This window comes from Porites lutea, chromosome 1 (genome assembly GCF_958299795.1).
Source record: "Porites lutea chromosome 1, jaPorLute2.1, whole genome shotgun sequence".
In the NCBI taxonomy this organism is placed as follows: domain Eukaryota; kingdom Metazoa; phylum Cnidaria; class Anthozoa; order Scleractinia; family Poritidae; genus Porites; species Porites lutea.
In genome coordinates this window covers 54,704,691-54,718,119 of record NC_133201.1, presented here as the reverse complement: position 1 = coordinate 54,718,119, position 13,429 = coordinate 54,704,691, and the positions used below count along the sequence as shown (strand labels likewise).

Sequence of the window (13,429 nt, the reverse complement as noted above, 5' to 3'; positions counted from 1 at the left end):
CACAAAGCACAAATAATAAGATGCCAAAGCCAGAGGCTTATATGGCGTAGATAAGGGAGTTTAATTCGTCGAATGTTGGCAATTTATTTTGGAGTTGAATTCTAAAGGACTGCATCAAAGTTCAGGAAAAGAAAAAGAAAGTTGTTATCTTTTGTTTCCGTCCTAGACAAAAAGTGAAATTGGGCAGTTTCACGTTGTAGTCGTGCATCGACTGTAGAAAAATATAAAAAAGCGTGATGCGCGCGCAAAGTTGTTGTTTTGCTTGTCTAAACTTTTTGCATTTTTGCCGTTCTCGTTGCCGTCGTCATCGTCGTTGCGTAAACTCCCTAGTAATGTTGAAGTGAAAAACTGCGACTCAAGCGTGAAGTAAAACTCCACATATGACTCTTCCCAAAAACAATTTCCACGGATCAAGAGAAGAGAAAAGAAATTGCTCGAGGGGAGTGTCGCTAGATTACAAAATTACAAAATGGTAAGAATTGTTTTCGACCTTGAAATCGACTGGTTCTTTTTCCGTTTAAAACCTTTTTAAGCCTGAGGATTTCGTTTACTTTTACAGATTTTTGAAACTCTTTATTGATTTTTGAGTTTTTATCACCTTGTAAGTTTATATATGATGTCTATCTTAGTGAGCACTTTTTCTGTCAGCAATTCAACCCCCGCTCTAGCATTTCTCCCCTTAGACTAAACTTTAATCCCTCCCGGCCTAACGCAAAGGTAGACAAAGAGGACAATTTAGTAGTGCTTTGCCGAACTAATAAGTGTATTTATGTAAATGACTGTGGGCCCAAACAAAAAAGTCTTACGACGAGAAATCCAGACACTTTTTCTTTTATCAAATGAAGAATTTTCTTCTTGTCTCTTATCATGTTCGAAGAATCCAGCTTTCCACGGAAAAATAACTAAAAATAAAATTGCTTTACGTCAGAAGTGACAGAATACGAAATCAATTATAGTGGTAATAATATTGATAATGATATTAAGTTCGAACTTTACGCAACCAAATCAAATCGTGAGGATTAGCAAAGGACAAGCAATTTTTTTTTAAAGTATCTTAACAAAGAACTAGGTCAGATACGGGCGATGGGATACAACGATTGATAAAAATTTGATACCTTTAATTCAAGAATTCTCGTCGGAGACGAAGATGGAGAGGCAGTGACTGTTACGGGGGCTTCAACACAGAACGGAATGATACTTGTTGGTTTTGTAATCTCTGTTGTAATAAGAATTCAATAATAATTTAATCACTTATATTGCACAAGTATTCATAAAAATGATCAAATGCGCATTACATTGGTAATAAAAGCATAAAAAACCTTTATAACATAGCACGCGTGCTTGCCCTATACATACAAGTGCTATGAACAACATCTTTATTTAAGATTTTTTTCATGATGACGTGTTCATCTGTGTTTTTCGTCTCTTTTCCTAAGTACCCAACAATCGACGGCAATGATGAAAAACTTTCTAGATTTTTTTGGAATTTAGCTTCGTTTTAGCCACTCGAACTAACAGCAAAAGCGGTGAAGATGTTTCACAAATAATAGAGCCTGAATGATTCGTTGAAAAATCTGCCGTGAAGACTGACATTTAAGTGGAGAAAAGACCACAAATTGGTCTGTGTCAGCAAATATCTAATTTGTTTTAAGTGTCCTCCGTTTTCAACGTTTGTTTATCCTTTACAAAACAAGTTAATCATAAAGTAAGCTCAACAGCGAAAATTTATGCACTTCTGTTATCGCCGAACAATCCGACTAGAGCAGGAAAATTTCTCTTGCAATAACAAGAAAGTTACACAATAAGACATAAATTTTAAGTTATTACGCACAAAAACAACTCCTGCCAGGTCTTCTCAAGAAGCTCAGAGTGCAAAGAAAGTCAGTTTTACAGCCTGCAATTTGGCCAAGCTGTAGCTAGCATTTACTAGCCCACAAGTAATTTCAACTAGCCGCCTAACCCTTTTTGATTAACACGATTGACTGGATTGATTACAATCCTTCTGTAATTTGAATTTCCCCAAAAGACAGCACTTGCCCGTTGGGCAGGTTAAGAGCAAAAATCACTAGCCCGATAGCAAAATCCACTAGCCCCGGGCTGTCAGACATGACTTTCTTTGCACGCTGCAGCTGTAATGACCAGCCATTGTTCGTAAATGAATATAAGTTTAAAGTAAGATAACAGTCGTCTTCGCTAAAAGACAAGCTCTCTGGATTTCGCCGAGCAAAACATAAACATCTTTTCAGCAAATCCAAACCATACTCCGCGACTTCTTAAGAGCCAATGTCTGTAATTTTCGAGAATCGGTTGACAGTCGTGAATTTTTGCATTTCTTCATCTTTTGCCCAAATAATCTTTATAGTACATTAATTTCAAAAATCACCTTAAAACTTGTAACAGCTTTTTATTTTTTCAGGAATCAGGCAAAGTTTGAAAAACTCTAAATCGGCGCTCTTTCGAGTATGAAATTAGCGAAAATTGAGCATTTTCTTTGCGCTCGTACATAAAAACGGAATAATGTCTCTAGATGAAATCAAGTCACAAAACAGACACACATTTTTACTATATAATTCAGGAATTAACTTTAAATAAACCGTTTAAATGAGACTGTACCGGCCGCCAGAAGAAACACGGTTTGAGCACTTTTCAAACATGGCAAATTTGACCTAACTTCACCATCGTAAAAACCCAGTTGGTACATGGAATTTCAATATGAAACAAGAACTGTATTGAAGCATATCCTTTGCTGTTGTTTGTGTTAAAATATTTCTGGCGGCATTCCAAATGCGCACCGTCGAGAGACCAAAACCTGAAGGGTATTTTGACACCAGGAAAGCGCGTGCAAAGAGCAAGTTTCGACGCTTGGAATATTAATCCTTTCAAACATAAGTTACTTCGACATTTAAACCCTAGTCAGAGTTGTAAGGGTTTCAGATTATATTTCGGCGTTTCTGTTTGGTTTAACGTGATTCCTTTCAACTGATTTTTGCGATAAACCATAATGAAGAGACACGAATACGCGGTTCATATCACAGTTAGTAGAGGGGAATATTGTCGAGATACTCGCTTGCTATAGTTTTAATTGTATTGAAACCTTAAAATCAGAAAAGTTATTTACTACCTGAACTTAAATGCTAGGCGGGGTCACAGTACCGAAAAGTAAATTCTGCATCAAGGCAAAATCAAAGTTAAGTTTGTGTATGTTTCCAATCTGTCAATACGAGGGAAGATGACATTCCGGAAGTGCGTGACGCGTAACGCGCCGGAAAAGATATTCCTGGTATAAATGTCTTACGGTGCAAATCTTTGATGTATGTTCGTTTTGCATCTGGCACATATTCAAACTTGGTTTGTGGCGCCTGTGGCCCCAGTAATGCTGAATGTATTGCGATCACTTGGTATGCTCCTGAATTGTTAGTCACGTGAGTATGTAGGGCATCGAGCCTACCATGCTAATGATAAAAGTAAGGTTTTCTGCATTTACGTTAGGTGACCTTTGTTTGATCCACAAAATTGGCGCATGAAAATAAGAGTTTGTCCTCACCATTGCTAAATGTTTTTTGTTCCGGGTGGCGGTGCAACAAATCACGTGGTACCGTTCTAGATCAGGCTACTGGCTGCTCATAGAGAGGTCCATAAAGGCACGTTGATTGATGACTCTGTATGGCCTGAAGAAAATGATTTACGCAGACGTTTTCTGAGCGACGAAGGTGCAGCTTTTACACTCCTTTTTCGTTTCGAAAATGGACGAGCACGCGAGCGAGATCCCCTAGCGCTAATGGTCAATAAATCCCCTGAGGTTTTTATTTTCATACGTGAAATCGATATGAAAGGCTATTTTCAGCCTTTTATCTCTTTTCCGCGCAACGTATTTTGGTTAAAAGATGATAAGTAAAATGGCTGAGGCATTTTAAAGCATTTTTTCATTTACGCGACGGATTTTGACGTTATGAAAAAGAACTTGTCAGTCTTGTCAGTGAATTGGTTTCTTTTCTAGCCTGCGAAAGAGTGCAGGGGGGTGGTGGCGGAGAGAGCCAGGTGACTATTCCTTTTTTTAGGCGGGATCTAGCATGTACGTGCATTCTGGTCTAACGCCATAATGTGTAGACTGGCCTTTAAGGGGCGGGGGATCAGATCGTCAACAGCAGGTTGAGTCTAGCCAGAAGATACCCTTGCTGCAGAGGAGCAAAGCAATACTACTTCCAGTAATTTAAACATGTTGAATACTTGTATTTCGCTCATCAAATGTGTCCATTGTCCATTGTCGATTTTTTGTGTTTCAGGAATGTTCTTTTGCGGAGCATTGGCCAATTTTTCTTTAAACATTTTTACTCGTTTCCATTTCCCTGCTCTACCTTCATGATGCATATGGCGTACGTGTGTAACTAAATCCCTCAATTCATACTGAGGTGATCGACAGAGAAGTCTATACGCCAAGCGGGGTTAAGATCAGTTTATTACAAGCAAAGGCGCGGAAGTAAGTGCAAATAAAAGAGAACTAGTGTGAAAAGTTTTGCAGACTCAGCTTACTCTATTTGTTTTCTTTCTCTATTTGAGTTTCGGCTTGTACTTCCTAAAATCAAGTTTAGTTCGACATGTTTTGGGAATATAAAATATAAAAATAATAATAAAAAAAAACAGTGTTAATTGTCATTTTATTTTTTCTTGTAAACCCGTGCGATGATTTATCCCTGTCTGTACAGTTGCGTGACAAGACTCAAATCACACACGCTTCATCACGCAACACGGAGTTTAGTCCGTGGTTAAACGACGGAAGATTTCAGTAAACTGCGGCCAGTTGCAGTTGAAACGACTGTGGTAAGTAAAATTCTTAAAGATCTCGTATCTCATTTAGAGCTAGCAAGCCGTTTCTAGTGGTTTTATTTTAGGTGCAGAAACTCGAGGTCAATATTTACACTCAACACGAAATTAGCAGCGTTGTCTTTTTCAGCTACTTGCGTGCAATCAAATGCAGTGTTAATCTACTTAGTTCTTTTTTATAACCATCAAATTGAAAAGTGTTTTTCATAATATCTTAAGAGCTTCCCTTAATGTGCCTCTTGTAAAGGAAGCTAAGTTTGCAAAAACGTTTGTGTGCCTACACTCGCCGCTAGTTTGTTGCAGCGTTCCAACGTGCGAAACTACCCTGCACGTTTCGGTGTCTCTGCGACGCACTTTTGAAATGCCGCCAAAAATTTTTTAACACAAGAAACGGCAAAGGATATGCTTTAAAATAGTGTTTGTTTCATGTTGAAATTCTATGTACCAATTGGGTTTTTTCGATAGTGAAGTTACGTCAAATTTGCCATTTTTGAAGAGAGCCGAAATCGTGTTTCTTCTTGCGGCCGACACAGTCACATTTAAACAGCTTATCTGAAGATAATTACTGAATTTTAAAGTACAAGTCTGTGTTTGCTTTGTGACTTGATTTCACTGAGAAATATCATCCTGTTTTTATGTACGAGCGCGAAGAAAATGCTTAATTTTGGCTAATTTCATACTCGAAAGAGCGCCGATTTAGCGTTTTTCAAACTTCGCCCGATTCAGGAAAAAATAAAAAGCCGTTACAAGTTTTAATGTGATTTTTGAAATAAGTGTACTATAGAGATTATTTGGGCAAAATATGAAGAAATTCAAAAAATCACGACTGTCAACCGATTTTCGAAAATTACAGACATTGGCTCTTAAGAACATGTGGGTATGGTGGAAGTTAACACTCTTTTACCTTTGTTTCTGCTTAGTTTCTATTGATGGTTAAGGAATAAATGGGCAAATTTTCTTTCTCAGTTTTACAGAAAGAATTTTCATTCAAACTAGACGATCGTGGTGTTTTGTAATCAGCCAATAGAAGCGTTTGTTATTGTGTCGCGCGTTACGAGAATTTTGCAGTTATCTAAAAAGCAAGCAGCTATGTTATAAAAGAATTTGCTCATGCTTTTAGCTGTACGTATATCGAGTTATGGATGCTCTTGGGAAGTTTGGAGAGCACTCAAGAAGCTAGAGTTGCTTTCGGCTGCGCCTCGAGCAATTCTTACGCATCTTTCGTGCTCTCCAAACTTCCCAAGTGCATCCATAACTCGATATACGCACGCTAAGCATGAACAAATTCTTAAATTTACAATACGAAAAACGATAAGAATATATACACTACTACAATAAGAATATAAAATATCGATATGTAACAATTAAAATTCATTTAACTATAAGGAAACTTAAGAAGGTGCGTCTTAAGATGGCGTTTAAAAGTATGTAAGTACGGAATGTCGCGAAGCTCACGCGGAAGAGCATTCCATAACTTGGGTGCAGCCACCTGGATATATCATGACATTACAGTCACCTGTTGCATAATGAAAGAAACTAAAGGACCTTGAAAACGGGATTAAGTTGTAGTACATTGTTAACTAAATTAAAAGAAAAAGAATCAAGGAAAGTGGTTTTCAACCGGTTACAAACTGAGATATCAGGGTGTAGAGCAGAGGCACTCGTCAGAAGAATAGTGTTCAATTGGAAACGTCGACCAGCTTTTGTCATCGAAAACAGTGACTGCTTACCAATACAATGGTTTCTGTCAGCTGTTCCAGCAGAGGACGTAGTACGATTTTGCCCACAGAAAATACAAGATGGCCGACCTCTTGAAGGTTGGTAAGTACCGCGGGGACACAAGCTGTACGTTCTGTTCAGGGAACTGTACGAACCTGCTGGACAGTCAGCTATAAAAATGTAAAAACAAAAAACGCGTAAAGAGTCATTAATTTCCTGAATGATCATGTTTAAATAGTAACAAAACGTTGCAGTGTGTGTGACTAATGCAGGCTATAGCTTGTTTGGTACTTCTAAAAGTATGATATTTATGTCACCACCTCATAGAGATTTCGAGACACAAACTTGGAATAAGGTTGTTGATGTTGATATTGTTGATGTCGTTGACAACACCAGTATTTTAAGTTACGTACATGCTTCGTAGGCTGCATTAATTTTGACTGAGCTCTGTCTTCTGGACCCTAGGAAACATTACCAATGCAGTCTGATTCCTTTGATGTTCCGTTCAAGGCTGTGGTGAAGTTTTGGCCACACAGAATACATCCTTTTTGGCCTTGATCAGGTTAATAAGTACCAAGTGGACATTTACTGCAGTTTCCACTCTCGGTATAGTACGAACCAGCTGAGCAGTTTGCTATTGAAACAATAAAAGTGATTATTAACTCTATGTTAGGAAAACCATTGTAACGCTAGTACCACTATGCAACACGTTTGAACGGAAAAAAGACGAAAAGCCATAATGAATGGTAATGTTATCAGTTTCATCAGGGACTTTCACTGAATTTTACAGCTTTGTTCAGCCAATAATCCTGGGAAGCAAATTGAAAATAACACTCACTTACACAATGCGTTTTGTCCACTGTTCCATTTTTAGGAGTAGTCATATTTTGTCTGCAGGAAATGCAAGATGGCCGCCCTCTTTCAGGTTGGTAAGTGCCACGGTGACATAAGATACACTTTTGGTTCAGAGAACTGTATGAACCAGCAGGGCAGTTAGCTATAAAATTAATGTAACAATTATTATTATTCGTTCAAATATTAACCCGTTTCTGGTTGGTTAAAACCTCACGCATAATTCACCATAACCAGCTACTGTTGACCAAATTTGGAAAGAATTTTGGGTGCGTTCGATTGGGAAATCTGGATTTAGATTTTAAAATCCGGATTTCGGATTTGCAATCGAACGCGAAATCCGAAAACGGATTTTAACGCTGAGATATCTGTTTTTGGATTTTCATTTTTACCGTTCGATTGGGAAATCCGAAAAAGGATTTGAAGAACTTTGAAGAACTGAAGTACAGCGGTCTTGCACGCGCATGTATACTTAGCAAAAAGAAGACCACTGTTCACTAGAATAGTTTTCCAAATCCTTTTTCGGATTTCCCAATCGAACGGTAAAAAGGAAATCCATGAAATCCGGATTTGGATTTCTTAATTGAAATCCACCCTGAGGACGGATTTCTCGGAGGTGAAATCCGTTTTCGGATTTTGCGTTCGATTGGGAAATCCGGATTTAGATTTTGAAAATCTAAATCCAGATTTCCCAATTGAACGCACCCTTTGTCATCGTGAACCGATGACGTCAAAATGACGTCAAAAGTGCAGCCTGGTTGAAGTTTTTTAAGAGCGGCTCCGCGTAAATATCAACTAGACGTGGAAATAGTCAAAAAATGACCTGGCCTCAAACTCAGCCAGAATAAAGCCCTATGGGCCCTAGTTACAGAATCGTTGGTTTAAGTACGATCGAGTGAATAATATTTTTTAACGAATTTTTTTCTTCCTGAGGCCTAAATTGGGCAAAAATCATTCGAAATTAAGAGTCATATTCAGTAACTCGTACATTTTAAAATAAAGTTGGCTACTAAAATATAATGACACTTCATGTTTTTACTATCTTTCCTCTATAATTTTAGCTGATTAGTTCGCGACTTGGTCAACAAGAGATTTTTTAAGAATTTTCGAAGTTGTTGATTCAAAATCGCTTAATCAACCGTCAAAATTTAGCACTTTTTCACGAGCTAAAAAAGCGGATTGGTACATGGCTTTGAACACCAAGGCTTGTTTAGTCTAAAAGAGCAATCTTTTTTCTTCAAATTAGCGAAATAAGATTTTTGGGTAAATGAAATAACGAGCGCTGACAAAGCGAAGCAAATGTAACTGTTACACTAAAAAAGGGCGAAAAAACGTGACCTCTGACCGAAGCACAACCAAATGCGAATTACGGTAGGGGCCAAACCTTTAATTATTCGGTAACTTCTCGAAACAATATTGGTCTGAAATGTGTATAGATTTTTTAAAATAAAGCTGAGTTAAAGTATTAAGTGTCAAAAAGTCCAGAAAGCGCTAAAAAATACAACAAAAGTCACGAGGATTAAATCTGTTCCGTTTTCTGAATTTCATGCAGCGATTTATGCGATTTAACGAATTAACCATTTTTAGTCCAACGATACCCACCTAAGACTGTGTTAGTTTAAGAGTCCATAGAACTTCTCAGAAGATTTCTCGAAAGGACCTCCAGAAGGAAATGAATGTAGAATTTGAACTTATAACTGTAACAATGTCACTTGCCGCCACGGCAAAACGAAAACAACCGTCGAATTACCACAGGCAAACCAGCTTTCAGTGTAGTCATGCAAAGCAAGTCACGTCACGTTATTCTGCCTCGCGCATTTGGGAAGTAGGGAAGAAATTCTTCCATGCTGTTCGCTAAAACATTTATGAAATAAAACTAGCTTTGGACTGTATCTTTTGTAACTAGTTAAAGAAAAGAATACTTTTTTCCCCTGTTTTTGCTCGAAGGGCGCTGTGCAGTTCTTTTATTTTATCTGCTGTTTATAATGATTGTGTTTCAATTTCAGAACGTGCATCTATAGCTAGCAATTGGTGTGTTCGAATTACCGAATGCTGCAGAAAAAAGGATATCAAAGGGCACCAAAGCAGCGGCAGATCCAGGGGGGTGGTCCGGGGGGTCCGGATCCCCCTCCTCCCCCCCCCCCCCCCCCCCCATCAGACCTGATACTTGTTTGAGACTAAAATCCTTACAATAATGGGATTGTATATCACTGTTTAACTGGCTGAGTTTTTTTAATGAAACGCGTGTTTTATTTTGCCACCAAACTAAATTCCAGGGATATTCAAAAATGTGATTGTCTTTGGGTACCCTCCTATGATCTGTTCGCCTCTGCTCGCAAAGCAGTATTTCCCAACTGCGACTGGCTTTCACAGATTGAGAAACACGTAGTCGTCTCTGCCTTCTCAGTGACTAGTGGGAGGGGGTGTGGGGAAAAGTAATTTGCCACAAAAAAGTTCAACAGTTCTTTCTGAACCAAAATTTGGACCTCCCCCCACCCCAATGAAAAATTCCTGGATCTCCCCCTGCAAAGATGTTACTCTGAGTTCGGAGCCCATCAAGGCTTATGCTGGCGCGTGCAAGTAAATCAATTTTTTTCGAGTTACATTAGAGGCTCACTTGTAGGACGAAAAACAGTATAATTTTACTTATGTAATATGAAAATTCTGCCTGATCATGTGTATCCGAGAGGAACAAGAGACATATTTGTTGCGAGCCTTTCTAATCATTCGGCTTCCTGTGGCGCGGTGGTTCCTTGTGTTGAAACATCCCGACTTAAAGCCAACAACAGGGAATGAGATCTTCGGAAGCCAATGAACTAGTGGCTGCATCCGGATCTCAAAAAAAGTCTGATCGGCGAAAAGAGAAAAGAAAGTCAGTACAAAACAAAATATACATGATATCATTTTTTCCAATATTTGTCGGTTTGCAACACAAACCTTTGTCGGGGGCTGATACTGTGGGGTCGTTACCAAAATTGAATTTAAAACTAAAGTACATAACTATAAACACAATTGGTCATTACAAAGGTAGTCTAATAAACCTGACCTGACGCAAGTAGGGAACCAAAAATAACGACCTGGCCCTGGTTGATCAAACGACCGCTCATTTTTCCAACGGATACCGTGTGAAACGAAATTTTTGCGGGAGTTTATTTTTGCGTATCGGCGATTTTTTGTGTTTTGCGGGAACTAATTTTTGCGATTAGGACAGACTGTTTTTTTTTCTTGCTGGGGATTAGTTTTTGCGATTTCAGAAAGTACCCAGTACCCAGCATTGATAATACTTCCGTTTTTATTGAGTACGTGCAATAGAAATACATATTTTCAAACAATACTAAGTGTGTGTCAGTATTTGTTTCTGAAAAAAAGAGACCAGGTGTAATTGAACAGACACGATTTCTTGGTAGTGTATTCTTGTGTAGTGAATTTAAGTTAGAGAATACAGTCTTTACTCTGGGGTAGATTTTTGGGGGAAATATTTTTGCGGTAATTTTTCAATTTGCAGGAACTTATTTTTGCAAAGTACGGACAGTCAGATGAAATCCTATCAATAAAATTTAGCCGTGAGTGAAATAGTAAAAATGACAAGAAGTCAGAGGGGAAAAAATAATAACAGATCAGTCCACTAGCTGGGTTTAAAAGTGTTTAGCCTGACATTTTATGTACGCGAACGGGAGTGACATATTTATTTGTTCTGGAGCGATTAATTATTTTTAAAAACACGTTTCATAGCAAAACTTTGCCAAAACTTTAACTAAGAGTCATTGCTAGATTCTATGGTATTTTTTCTCGTTCCTTTTTTTCTCTAGTTCTGTTTGGTCACATGAACCGTGATGTCAGCTTTTTAAGTTAAGATAACCATATTTAGGCTGTTGTTTTGACATGTTCCATATTATCTCAGTCGTGACAGATGAAACCTTTATTACACTTGGGTTCAAATGTTATTACGGATGGACCTTTATTACACTTTGGTGCAGTTATTACACTTGTGCCTTCCGTAAGTTCCACTGACAAGAAATCTGGCTCCCTGAAGCGAATTTGGCCTAAGAGGCAACCAAACATTTAGCCTCCCTTGGTGGCATTTTCAGGGGAGTCATATTTGCCCATATTTCCTCCCTTACCTGAGACCAGGATATGTGTCATTTATCGGTACCAGTCTGTAAATAAAGCGAAGGGCAAATCAGAAAATTGAGGGTAACGTTGCTGAGATCAAAGGTGAAAAAAATAATTCACACTTTTCGTTTGTGGGGAGGGAGGAATTACGAATTCCCTAAAAACGCCTGCTCATCAAGTCCAAGATCATATCGGCGGAAGAGGCACCTTTGCCCTCAAGCGAGGACTAAAAGGAAACAGTCCAAAGCTTATTTTATTTCATAACTGTTTTAGCGCACAGCGTGGAAGAATTTCTTCCCTCCTTCCCAAATGCGCGGGGCAGAATTACGTGGCGTGACATGCTTTGCATGACTGCACTGAAAGCTGGTTTGCCTGTGGCACTTCAATGCCGTTGCGGCAAGTGAAATCGTTACAGTTATAAGTTCAAATTCTTCATTCATTCCCTTCTGGAGGTCTTTCTAAGGAATCATCTGAGAAGTTCTATGGACTCTTAAACTAACAAAGTCTCAGATGGGTATCGTTGGATTAAAACTTGTTAATTCGTTAAATCGCTGCATAAAATTCAGAAAGCGGAACACATTACTTGAGACTTTTGTTATATTTTTTACCGCTTTGTGGACTTTTTGACACTTAATACTTTAACTCAGCTTTATTCTAAAAAACCTATTCACATTTCAGACCAATATTGTTTCGAGAAGTTACCGAATAATTAAAGGTTTCGCCCCTACCGTAATTCGCATTTGGCTGTGCTTCGGTCAGAGGTCACGTTTTTCGCCTGTTTTTAGTGTAACAATTACATTTGCTTCGCTTTGTCAGCGCTCGTGATTTCATTTACCCAAAAATTTTATTTCGCTAATTTGAAGAAAAAAGATTGCTCTTTTAGACTAAACAAGCCTTGGTGTTCAAAGCCATGTACCAATCCGCTTTTTTAGCTCGTGAAAAAGTGCTCAATTTTGACGGTTGATTAAGCGATTTTGAATCAACAACTTAAAAAATTTCTTAAAAAACCTCTTGTCGACCAAATCGCGAAAAGAGGAAAGATAGTAAAAATATGAAGTGTCATTATATTTTAGTAGCCAACTTTATTTCAAAATATACGAGGCCACTGAATATGACTCTAATTTTGCATGATTTTTGCCCATTTTAGGACTCGGGAAGAAAAAAATTCGTTAAAAAAATATTATTCACTCGATCGTACTTAAACCAACGATTTTGTAACTAGGACACATAGGGCTTTATTCTGGCTGAGTTTGAGGCTAGGTCATTTTTTGACTATTTCCACGTCTAGTTGATATTTACGCGGAGCCGCTCTTAAATTGTCTACCGTGAAAACCTGGGGACGAGGTTGAGTTGTTTTGGTAGTGAGAAAAAAATGGCGGAACAGTCGGCGGAACAATTTACTCGTTTCACGGCGAAATATTGTCTAAAAACATGGCAAGAACAGCATGAAGACGGACAACATCTGCTATTTTGAGTGTATTTGCAGGCATAAATAGACCTTTATCTCCTAAACTTCCCGATAAAGATGCATTATCGATAGGTTAGCATGTTTTAGCTTGTTTTTAAACTTGGAAGTATTTTTCTCGAAGGTCGTCATCCTTCTCGGCCTTCGGTCTCGGTGGATAACACCCTCCTTGATCTGCAGAATTCTTCATATCCTACGAAAGCCGAATTCAATAATAACTAAATATTTCTGGCAGAAAAAAAGTAGCTCTGTGTAGATATTTTTCACAAAATTTATTGAGTTTGGAATTATCAATTCAGCAGCTGCATATATTACAAATATGACAAATATGTTGTCTTATCAGTGACCCTTACATTTGAATACCAAATACGAGTACGAAATCAAGTTTGGGAAAATATTCCGAAAGTATTTTAGTCTATGGTAGTCTCGAAAAGAAACTATAAAAGAAACTATAAATGT

At 38.1% G+C, this 13,429-nt stretch overlaps 1 long non-coding RNA gene across 1 annotated transcript; it reads right to left on the bottom strand.

Annotated features, from left to right (window-relative positions):
* Positions 1 to 1,111: 1,111 nt before the first annotated feature.
* LOC140939986 (uncharacterized) lies at positions 1,112 to 7,153 on the bottom strand. Its single transcript, XR_012166285.1, has 3 exons — positions 7,016 to 7,153; positions 6,552 to 6,710; positions 1,112 to 1,216 (listed from the first exon to the last, which is right to left on the bottom strand). It is a non-coding gene; the product is annotated as an uncharacterized lncRNA (long non-coding RNA).
* Positions 7,154 to 13,429: the final 6,276 nt, after the last annotated feature.